Here is a 12447-nt window from a genome sequence, read left to right as displayed (position 1 = left end):
AATCTGAAATCTGAAACTTTGTGAGTACCCACCACATGATGCTCCAAAGGTTTTAGAGCTCTTCAGGTTAGTATTTTGCCTGCAATCATCTCCTTAAAAATATGCAATAAAGTGAAGACATCCTGCCTGTTGCCAGCATCTGTGAAATTCATGGCAAGTTAACTTCACAGTTCTTAAAATAATAAACCATGTAAATACTAACCAAAACAAAGCAGGATTATCTATATTAATAATAGACATGGAAGACCTAAGATCAAGGAATATTATCTTCTTAACAAGGGATAGAGATGTCATTTCATCAAGAAGGCATAAAGATCCTAAATATATACAGACCTAACAAAAGCATCAAATTAAGAGGTAAAAAAAAAACCCTGACAGAACTGAAAATAGAAATAGACAAATCTGTAAGTTGGAGACATCAATATTCATCTCATGGTATTAGATTGAACAAGTAGGCGATATATAGAAAAAGTCAATCTTACTACTCATTGAAAAATACACAAATTTACAATAAAATGTTTTAAGTCAAGAATTAAATAAAGTCTGATAATTCTAAATGTTGGTAAAGATGTGGAACATCTGAAATTCATACACTGCTAGTGGGGTACAGCTTGGTACAACCTCTCTGGAAAACATTTTGGCATTATTTAATAAAGTTAAGTATGCAGTATGTTTATAATTTAAAACTCTTATTAAGAAGACATAAAAAAATCCAGATTTACTCACCAAACATTAAAAACGAAAATAAATTTTAAAACCATATAACAGCCAGGTATGATGGTAGACACCTGTAATCCCAGCTACTTGGGAAGCTGAGGCAGGAGGATAACAAGTTGGAGGCCAGGCTGGGAACTGAGCGAAACCCTGTCTCCAAATAAAAAATAAAAAGGGTAGGGGGGATGTAGCTCAGTGGTAGAGCACTTGCCTAGCATGTTTGAGGCCCTATCCTTAGTATAAAAAGAAAGAAAGAAAGAAAGAAAAAAACATGAAATATGGGTACAAAACCATTAGGCCTAATTAGACACTGAGATACACGTGACCCAAAAAGGACACACTAGACATTAGTTATACTTCCTAGTAAGATATAAAACATGAAACAACATGCCAATAGGGCAGTGTCATTCAGAAGTCCTCACAGCAATTCAGGGGCTATTTTCTTTGGCCACCTCAAGTTGGTAGCTCAAGTGTAAGAGAATGACAGCACAAGGATTGGTACAGTAGTTACTCTAGTTTAGAAGTACCAAATAGTAATCAGTCTCTCCAGCCCCACAGACACAGCCTTTTGAGCCTCAGCAACAGACTTGCTCAACTACAAGACTTATCATACTCAGGGAAATCACAAATTACTGAGATTGGCTTTCAACTTAAAATCCTCCTGCCTTAGCCTCTCCAGCTGCTGAGATTAAGGTGTATGCCACTGTGCCCAATCCTTATAAGGTTTTCAAGTGAATAAAGCAAGAAAGTTAACCTAAGGCCAAAAGTGCCCAAGGAGAAAAGCTAATGTTAGCCCTTAAAACAAATAAGGAGGTTCAATTTAGAAAGATACTAAGCTAAATACCTATTGATTTAATTCCTTGAATCTAAGATGTCAATGATCATAAATCATCATTAATTTTTGTACTAGAAAAGAAAAAGCATTGTCAACTAAATATGATACTCCATTGGTTATAAAATAATCCAACTGCTAAGTTTAAAAAGAAACTGGGGGGCTGGGGATATAGCTCAGTTGGTAGAGTGCTTGCCTAGCATGTACCTAGCTTGCCTGGGTTCAATCCCCAGTGCCACAGAAAAATAAAAACTGGGGAAGGGGATTCAACAAAATACAGAATAACCCTTCTTCCATTTTTTTCACTAACATACTTAAGATATACAAACCTACTGTCTATCTTAGAGATGTAGTCTAGTCTACTAGAAACAAGTCCCCTTTACTTTTAAAGATATCATAGGTTGAACTCTCTTTCTTCATTTATTCTAAAAACACAACACTCAATATTAACATAACTGATGGAGTATATCTCCTTCCATCCAGGGATATTAAATTAGTTTCCATAAAAATAAATAAATTAGTTTTCATTTCTGACTAAATTACCTACAGTCTTAAGGACCTTCACAATCTGGAAGCTGTCCTGAAATGCCCAGTTTTTTGTTGTTGTTGTTGTTTGTTTTTAAGTGTCTCAGGTTATCTAAGAATATGTTAGTCTGTACACACTAGAGAACTGAGTTATAGTAACAACAAGAAAACAAAGCTCAATGCAGTATAGGAACATTGGATGAATGTTTCCATCTGACTGGGCTGCAAGATCACTAGCTCTGTAAATCAAAAACGAAGATGGCCAAGCAGACTTTGCATTTCCTATCTATTGGCAAACACTAGGCCTAGATAGCCTCTTGTTCATAGACAGATAACACAGAATGGGATTTACACAAACATTCAACAGCACAGAGAAGTCAACTTTTTTAAAAATGCCAAGGAAAATAATTTGTGATAGGAAACAGAAGAAATGTAGAAAGTATCTCCTGTGTGTTCTAAAAAAGATACAAGAGAATAAAGTTTCGGTGAAATATCTTTTATAAAGATGATAAACTGAAAAATGCCTGAAAGGAATAAAAATACAGACATATACAGACTAAGGTATAAGTGAAACTCTAAAACTAAATAAATAAATAAAAATAAAAACAATTAGGGGCTGGGGCTGGGGCTCAGCAGTAGAGTGCTCGCCTGGAATGTGCCAGGTACTGGGTTGGACCCTCAGCACCACATAAAAACTAAATAAATAAAATAAAGATACCATGTCCAACTACAACTAAATATATATAAATAAAAACAATTACAAAATTAAAATCTATGCTGGAGAGGAAAAGAAACAGAATCAATATTGCAGAAAACTATATAATATACAAGACAAAAATAAAAATGTTCAGTAAAAAGGAAAAAAAAACACAAGGTTTTAAAAATGTGATTCAGTGCATAAGTTTTACTTAACAACAAATGTAGTGGAATCAATAATCAAAGTTATAATAGAAACACTATCATAAAATAAAAAGCAAATATATCCCTGCATCAAAAGAACTTTGTTGGACTGCGGTTGTGGCTCAGAGGTAGAACACTCACCTAGCATTTGCAAGGCCCTGGGTTCGATCCTCAGCACCACATAAAAATAAATAAATAAATAAAGGTGTTGTGTCCAACTACAACTAAGAAATAAATATTAAAAAAAAAAAAAACTTTCTTATTCCAGTTAAAATTAAAAGACAGCAGGATAATGTTTGGAGAATTGTAAAGAAAAAGCCTGGGACACAAAAATACCATACTCTGCCATGTTGTCATTAATATGCAGATGCAACAAAAAGTCATTTTCAGATATTCAAGGGTTCAGAAAAGTACCCCAAATATTCAATTTCCTGAAAAATAGTACATGAAAACAGTATTTCAGCCACCCCCCAAAATCAAAACTGAAACTCAAGAATGAATTTAAGCAGTATGATATGTAACAGTATGCGCCATACCTCCACTAATTAATATGCAGAGTTGTGTGCAAATTATTTTACTTTGATACACAAGCTAATGTGTTCTTAAAAGAGATCATTCAACATTTAAAAGTAATCTTATGGATCAGTGTGGGAACTGGGAGTGTTGAAAAGATAAACTAAGATAAATTTCTTGTGCAGGTTGAAAATCTTATTCTGAAAATCCAAAATTGTGACATGACACACTAAGTAGACAATTCCACACCTACCTCATATCATGGGTCACAGTGAAATCACAGCTGTACTTTAGGCTACATGTTTAAGGTATTTATGAAACATAAATGAATTTCATCTTTAGACTTGCGTCCTATCTTCAATGTAACTCATTATGTATAAACATAAATTCCAAAAAATTTGAAAAAATCCAAAATCTGAAATACTTGTGGCTGGATAAGGGATACTCAACCTGTATTACATAAGAGAAAATAATATATTGTCTTATTCTAGGAATTTTATAATTACAATTACATTTCAGAGCATATACTTTAAAAAATGATTTCATAGCTATGCTTTTTAAAAACAAAAACACATAAGATAGTTTATGCTACAAAAGCCAAAACTAAAGGAAAGAAGAAAACAAGGTTATTTTAAAAGTATAAAATTAAACAAGTAAAAAGAAACCAAACATATCAATTATAACAAATTTACAATCTCCCCACTGAAAAGATCTTCAGATGGGTTTTAAAAAATGAAATGACAGTATGAATGAATGATGAAAATACGATATGAATATGATAAAAAAATGTTTGTGGCAAAAAAAAATGAAGTGACATAAAAGGATTAAACATAGTGATAGGCAATGATTTATATCAAGTATCATGGAAAGAATCAAACAGAAAGGTAATAGTAATTGTGACACAGAACAAGAAATATGTTGTAAGAGAAATTAAAGCATCTCTTTAAATTGATTTAAAAAATACCTACAATGCTACTTGAGTGCTATGAACTATTGTTATAGATCTGTAATAAGATAAATATAAAACTTGGAGTTAGTGTTCAGAAATTTACAGCAATCTAAAAGGACAATTCTATAATGGTTAAATATAATTTTTTTTTTTTTTGGTTGAGGGCAGGGGTTATTGGGTGTTAAACTCAAGAGCACTTTACCACTGAGCTACACCCCAGTTTTTTTTTATTTTTTATTTTAAAATGAGGTTTTGCTAAGTTGCTGAACTTAGAGATCCTCCTGCCTCAGCCTCCTAAGTTGCTGGAATCTAGGCATATGCCACCACACCCACCTAAATACAAGAATTTTATAAACGGAGCTTGTATTTTTGCTTGTTATTTTTTTCTTTCTCATTTCTTTTTTCTAGCAATCCATTTTAAAGAACTTTTAAACATCAGAAAAAACTTGATTCTTCAGCACAATTTGAATACGCTGCTATAAAAGATGTACCAGTCATGAAAGTTAAAATATACAAAGTTAAAACAATGAGAGAAGCAAGGCAAAAATGAAGAACTAAACAGAAGTGGGAAACAAATTCATTCCATGATAGACTGATAAAAATAATACTGAGTTTGAAAACAAATTAGGAAATGTCATATTTTCTTGAAGAAGTCTACTAAGATGTCCCCTCAGTTTAATATCAGCTTTTCAGAAGGGAAAATTACTATGCACATTAAATGGAAAATTAAGAGTTAGATTATAACATGTTTAAAATTGTTCTAACGGATTAATCAGGGAAATAACTGTATGTTCATAATTTAGTATCAAATGGAAAATTTCAATTATAAGTGAAATATTCATAAAAATATTAATGATATAATAATCCTAAAGAATACTTCAATAAATTTGAAAAATTAAAAAATTAAAAACTATTTAAAACTGGCTTTCAACCATGTCCCACCAAATCACTTAAGAATCCCTATTAGCTATTTTTAATGCTGCTGGTAAAATTGAATATGGAAAAGGATTTGCAACTTCAAAAATGTTTAAAACTGCATTGAATTACTCAAAATATGCTAACTTGTTCAGCTTTACAGTTTTTAATCCCTTTTTTATACAGAAATTAAGGGAAAAAATTAAATATTTCATAATGTCTGCTGCATAGGAGGTGATAGATGCCTTTGCTACCTTCTTCCTAGTGCTACAAAATATAAAAAATTGGGGACATAATTTGAATAGTGGGTAGTTTTACTGCTGCTCAGACAAAAAAAGGTTACATTTTATTTGTTTTTCTTTTAGATGATCTACTTAAGCTAAACTAGCCACTTTCATATATCCATGTGGTTGATCAGGTAAAGTCTAGTAAACAGATAAAGCATTATATATAGTATTGTACTGCTTAAACCACTAATACTATATTTGTATGTGTCAAACATATAACAAACATACACAAACTGAAATAGACAAGACTCAAAGCAACATTATTAATAATTTATTCTAATTGATACAAAGTATTTTTATTTTACATCCATGGTACACAATCTAATAATTTAAAATAGCCCTCCAAAGGATGATCCCATTTCTTGGGATTGCACTGGTAAAGGAGTAGTCTCATGATAGAAACAAATCTAGAAGAGGAAAAAATAAATCAAAGATAGGATCTTTTAAAAGCTTCTCATTTTAAGTCACAGAGTTTTAAAAAAATGATCTCTTTAAACAGGATGTGATCAGGCCAGGATATTTTTCTTCCATTCCCATGTCTAGTACTTAAATATTTTAAAGCTGCATTTAAGATAAATAATTGTTTTTAAAAATGAAAAAAACACTATTAAATAAACGGTATGCACCACAAGAACAAACAAACTGGGAAAAGTATTTACAACTTAGTTCACCAACAGAAACCAACTTTTCTAATATATGAAGAGCTCAACAAGCAAAGACCAAAACTCTCAGCAGGAAAATGTGTAAAAGATAAGCAAACAGTATAATGAAAAAGAAACATAAATGCAACTAAAGCATATGGAAGGACTCACTTAGAATAAAAGAAATGCAAATTAAAACTACACTGAAATCCATGTTTTTATCTATTAGATTGGCACTGATCAAAACATTTGAGAATATAATCTTGAACACATGGAAAGTCTCATATTTCTGGTGGGAGTACAGATTAAAATAACCTCCGTATTAACAGTTTTTGTCATTTGAAAAATTCTGTTTAAAATGTAGCATACAAGATATATTCAGCCTAGTGTGGGGTGCTGGTCATTTTTAAAAAACTACTATAATTATCTACTTTTACAAAATTTTATTTACGTAATGAAGCAGAATATTGATGATGAACACAATAGTCTTGGTCCACCTGCTGCTCACCTTCAAACCTTATTGTGTGTGCACTTAGTGGTAGTCAAGTAAATATCTGCAGATTGAATTGGACCAGGAATGATGTGGAAGGATGATAAGAATGAAATAAAAATAAGAACATGAATTAAGTAAATTTATCTGACTCATTTAATAAACTGTTTATATAAACACTACTAGCTGGCAGTACAGCTCAATGGTAGAATTGTTTCTCTAGTGTGCAAAGGCCTGGATTCAATTTTTGGCACCACAGGGTGGGGCAGGTGCTTCTCATTTAGGAGGACAATGTCACATGGACAAATGCTTCCTGAAAAATGAGTCAGCTGGCAACAGTAGTATAATAGATACCTTCAGTAATATCTCCCTAATTAGTCACACATACCCTTAGAAAACCCCTCCCATACCAAATCTGGGATATACCTGTAATTTGCTTTGGTCCATGGAACAAGAGAAAAATATATGGGGCTTGCTTTCACTTGTTACTCCTATACACCTTAGTACTGCCTCCAGGTGAAGGAACCACAGCTAGCCTACTAGAGAAACATGACCCTCTATCACCCTAGCCAACAGCCATCAAATTCCAGATCTATGAGTCTCAAACTATCCTAGATCAATCATTATCACCCAGCTGCCCTATGAGTTGAATGCAGCCATATAAACAATCTCAGAGTTTGTTTAGCAGAATGCTCTGAGTTCAGCCGAGAATCATAGGCTAACAAACTGACTATTGCTTTATATCACCAAGTTTTGGGGAGGTTTGTTTACAGCAAAAATTGATAAAAGTGGTGAGGAGAATAAGACTGGTATTCAAAGAAATGACTTGCTTTACCTGTTCTTTTTGTTGTTGTTATTCTTTTTTTTTAAGTTCACAATGCGAATACAGTTATCCTGGGGATTAGTTCTAGGACCACCCCAACAGATGTTCAAATTCCTTATATAAAACAGCACATTATTTCCATATAACCTATACATAGACTTCCATATACTTTAAATCATTTCTAGGTTATTTATAATACTAATATGATGTAAATGCTATGAAATAGTTATTATACTCTAATGCTTAGGAAATAATAACAAGAAAAATAAGTCTGTACATGTTCAGCACAGATATATTTTTTCCAAAATACTTTCCATCTGAGGTTGCTTTAATCCCTGGATACAGAACCTGTGGATATAGAAGGCTGATGGCATGTTCATATACCACTTGTTTAATTACACTAAACTTATAAAAATACTTTAGATTGAGTTAAAGTCCCCCAATCACCTTGTAAATATATATGCATAAAATAATTCAGCCCAAATAAGAAAAGGAATTTGAAGAGACAGTAATATTCCATTTTAGGGGAAAAATGCGGCATAAGAAGGTAGTAGGGTATTATCACAAAACAAATGTGAATAAGAATATATTTCTGGTTTCTATTACATCTCAGCAATGGCTATTATTAAATTATTTAAGTGTCAGAAGATACATATCTTCAGATTTTAGTTCTCTGCTCCTCCTGTTAAGATGGGTAATGACCTAATACATGTTCTCTCATTTAATTCTCTCATGCTATGAGGTAAATATTATGCTAATAACTTAGGAGAAAGTTAATTAACCTCTCCATGCCTTATTTCCTCAAGTGTAAAATGGGGATAAATAATACCTATTTCACAGAGCTGTTGTGAATATTAAGTCACTTAGAAAATGGCACACAGTAAGGGCTCAATAAATGGTCTATTACTTCTACTAATAATATGACATAAAATTAAGGTATTTAAATAAATAAATAAATAAATGCCATATATTAGCTATTTATTTACCAGTACTGGGGATTAAACCCAGGGTCACTCAATCACTGAGCTACATTTCTAGCCCTTTTTAGTTTTTATTCTGGGACAGGATCTCACTAAGTTGCCCAGGCTGGCCTTGAACTTTTAATCCTCCTGCCTCAGCCTTCCCAGTTACTGGTTATTATAGGCATGTGCCAACAAACCCAGCTTATGGCTTTATATTTAAAAAGCCCTAAGCATCAACCAAGGTCTGATACATCAAATTTTTGGAAATCTTTCTGACTTCATGAAAAAACATTAAAAGATAATGTCATTAAAAAGCAAAACAAGGGCTGGGGCTGTAGCTCAGTGGTAGAGTGCCTGCCTCACACATGTGAGGCACTGGGTTCGATCCTTAGCACCACACAAAAATAAAAAATATACTGTATCCATCTATAACTAAAAAAAATTTTTAAAAAAAGCAAAACAAAACCTGGGAATATATATAGAAAAAATATGGTGAAAACAATTGAAGCTCTAAGCAATCATGAATCGTTTCGCCTATACCCCACAATTCTAAATAGCTTTAAAAATGAAAGACTTCAATTTTGTGTGTATAATAAATTTACAAAGATAAAAACAAGAGGAGAACAATAAGTCCCTATTGACACATCACCTCTACTGTGGCATGTGGCGCACACACTTTCCATGTGTTCTATCATTATTTTCAAATAAGGCGTTACGATGAATTTGGAAAATAAGGTTCTTTTTAGAAGAAACATTAACTAAACTACAAAAATGGAAAACCATGGTTATTCCTTGATTAATGATTTAACACTATTCTTTTTTAAAGCAAGTCAGACCTGGACACTTCTCTGCATATGTAAAAAATATATATAGTTTTAAAAAGCTGGGCCTAAATGAGCACTCATTTAAAAAAAAAAAGTTAGTTTTTGAATCAGAGTTTTAAAGAGGTAACTGCTTAGACTATAGTTATATGAGTAACTGTCCAACTATAAAAATCCTTATCCCACAATGTACAGGGGTTTTAGTTTATAGTAATGTGAGGAATAAATAAACACAAAACTTTCACTTTTCATTTCAATTGAACTCAAACATTTTAAAGAACACTTAGTACATATATGAGGTAATACAGTGAATTCTGGACAGAAGGATAAAAAAGTAACATTTAAAGTACTATGTATGTCAGACATCTGCTGATTACCTTTCTCAATTATAATAATCCAGTGAAAAAGAAATTATTAAAACTCATTTTACAGAGGAAATTAAGGCATATAGAAGTAAAATAACTTTCCCAGGTCACTCAGCAATAGAAGGCAGTGGAATGGAGGCTTATTAGGACTACAAACGAACAATATTCAGGATAATAAATCCTTCAGCAATGTGGAAGGGAGGTAGGACTTAGAAAACCATTCAGACAATAATCTTTTGGGAGTGGGAAAGGAGACACAGAAGCTTTAAATAGAGTTGGATATCTGAGTTTTCACTTTATGGATGAGTAGGATATACCAACTTCAATGCCAAGGATCACCCCACCCCCCTCACCCCCAACATATTAACCAAAATAAATTACTTACTTGAAATTGAGAAAAACAATTTTGAGAGAAATCTTCCTCAGATATATTATTCCATAGTTTTAAAACAAATAATATGATGACAGTTTAATTTTTAGGTTGCTTTTATGTGGCTTGTCTTGGTTTTTATTCTGAAATGAAATTTAGATTAGTCATTTTCTTGTTCTGAGAAACTAGGAGTATGCCAACATGTTTTAACTTCACATTCTTTCACACATCAACATGTATTCTTACAAAGTCTTTCACTTCACAACTCAAACAAAATCTAATTTAATATATAAATTACTTTGAAGTGTAAATATAATATGCAAAATAAAATATTTATTTCTTGTTATATTCCTTGGTAAATGTAATAAATGGAAGAAAAATAGAAAACTTTTGTAAACTGTTATATATTTGACAAAGCATTTTTGAGGTAATACGCCTTCTTTTGAGTTGTTTATATTGTAAATGCTCTCTGAATCCAAAGAAAATTAAGTTACTGCCCCCAAGGAGACTGATTTCAAATTAGTATTTCCCAAAATTATCTTTAAAAAAAACCTGGCATATGTATATATTTATAGCTATATAGATATATATATATATATATTATTTTCCCATTGACAGTTACTACCATTGTTCTCAGGATTTATTTTGCTAGGCATATATTCAATTTCTGCTGCAGAAAACAGTCCAGTTTGCTAATACTAATTAAGCAACGAAATATGCTTTATTTTAAAAATGAAATATTTAAAAATTTACAGAGAATTAGAAGAAACACAGAAAATCATCTGGAAAAAAAATGAGGGGTGGGGGAGGAAGCACCCAAAAATTAAAAAAGAGACTGTCATTAAGAGAGTCTTTAGTTTTGTTAAAAATTGTCTTTGCTCTCAAAACTAAATCCACATATTTAGACAATGGATTTCCTTCTAATTGTCTAAGAAGCCTGTTCTTGTCTAAGCTATATTTACCTGGAAATCACAAGTTAACTTAGTTTTATCCAAAGTTCATTGTACTTTACACCTCATTATTTCCTTTCTTATTTACTACCAGTGTGGTATTAAAATGTCAGCTAGGTAACAAAATGACATACCCCCAGCATATTTCTTCTCTCAATCAATGTAAGTATTTCTTTGAAAAATCTAAGGACAATGGCAACATTCTCTGAAATCTACTATACTTGAACCCAACCTATTTAAGGCTAATCCTGATTCAGTTTTCACTTACATTAGCTTTAATTGAACAAATTCTAATCCAATCAAAAAATAAGATGAAAGACTTAATTAGAGCAAAGGAATCTGAAAGGTCAGTAGAATCCATTTTTGTTTACATCTCGCCTCATTTCCTCTTGTCATCTTTTATTATCCTTTTCTTTAAAAATACAGCTACAATCATCACAAAATGAATCTTATATAATCTATTTTACAAGAATATGTTAATCATTATTAGACACAGAGGCCCATGAAGATTTCTAAACTATGTATGTGCAGTTCTTTTAAATAACTTCTCCAGGGTTCTTTAGTTTTGTCTTTTTTTTTTTTGTACCAGTGATTGAACCCAAGGGTTCTTAACATCCCCAGCCCCTTTTTTAATTTTCTTATTTTGAGACACGATCCTACTAAGTTGCTTAGGGCCTCACTAAGTTGCTGAGGCTGGCTTTGAACTTGCGATCCTCTTGCCTCAGCCTCCTCAGCCTCCAGGATTACAGGTGTGCTCCACTGTTCTTGACTTTTTTATCTTTTAATTATCATCAAGGCCTTCTTCCAATATTTCCTTAGGTTTGGGGTGCCAGTGTGAGGCAGTGAGAGCTGAGTCAAGGTCCACAGTTTTCAAATCCAGACCCAAACCTACCAACTACTGGACACTGGAAAAATCCTTGAGCCTGCCTATACAGAATATTTATCTATTTTTTGTAGGATTTGACTAGAATGGTGTTTCTTAACCTTTTTTTTTTTACATTGTAACTAACAATTTGTTCAGCACCTTGGACAAGAGGGCATGTGGAAGCATCTACATGGTGCCTGGTTAAAAAAATATATATTTTCTTCACGTAATTACAGAAGAAAAGTTTAAAGTATTAAGGTAGATATATTTGACCTATATAATGCTGAAATTCATAATAATATGAATGAATGAATGAATGAAATTTAAGTGTAAACTATTTCTTCCCCCCACCCCCCGAGTACTGGGGATTGAACCCAGGGTCATTCTACCACTGAGCTACATCCCCAGGCCTTAAAAAAAAAAAAAAATTTTTTTTCTTTAAATTTGAGACAGGATCTCACTAAATTGACAAGGCCTTGAGATGTGAACTTGCAGTACTCCTACCTCAACCTCTCTCTAGTCACT

The 12447-nt window shown here is 32.4% G+C and overlaps 1 protein-coding gene across 4 annotated transcripts in view; it reads right to left on the bottom strand.

The window, feature by feature from the left end:
- Rev3l (REV3 like, DNA directed polymerase zeta catalytic subunit) overlaps positions 1 to 12447 on the bottom strand; it is a 185109-nt gene that overhangs the window by 164215 nt on the left and 8447 nt on the right. Inside the window, exon 2 of one of the 4 annotated variants that reach the window (XM_071613117.1) lies at positions 10123 to 10250. The exons of 2 other annotated variants lie outside the window; for them this stretch is intronic. The gene's annotated coding sequence lies outside the window, so the exon portion shown is untranslated. Of the gene's footprint in view, positions 1 to 3737; positions 3755 to 10122; positions 10251 to 12447 lie in introns of those variants that run through there. One more of the 4 variants, XM_071613118.1, reaches the window with a different exon arrangement.

This window comes from Marmota flaviventris, chromosome 6 (genome assembly GCF_047511675.1).
Source record: "Marmota flaviventris isolate mMarFla1 chromosome 6, mMarFla1.hap1, whole genome shotgun sequence".
NCBI classification, from domain to species: domain Eukaryota; kingdom Metazoa; phylum Chordata; class Mammalia; order Rodentia; family Sciuridae; genus Marmota; species Marmota flaviventris.
Note: the sequence above shows the minus strand (reverse complement) of the source record. Positions and strands in the feature narration are given on the sequence as shown.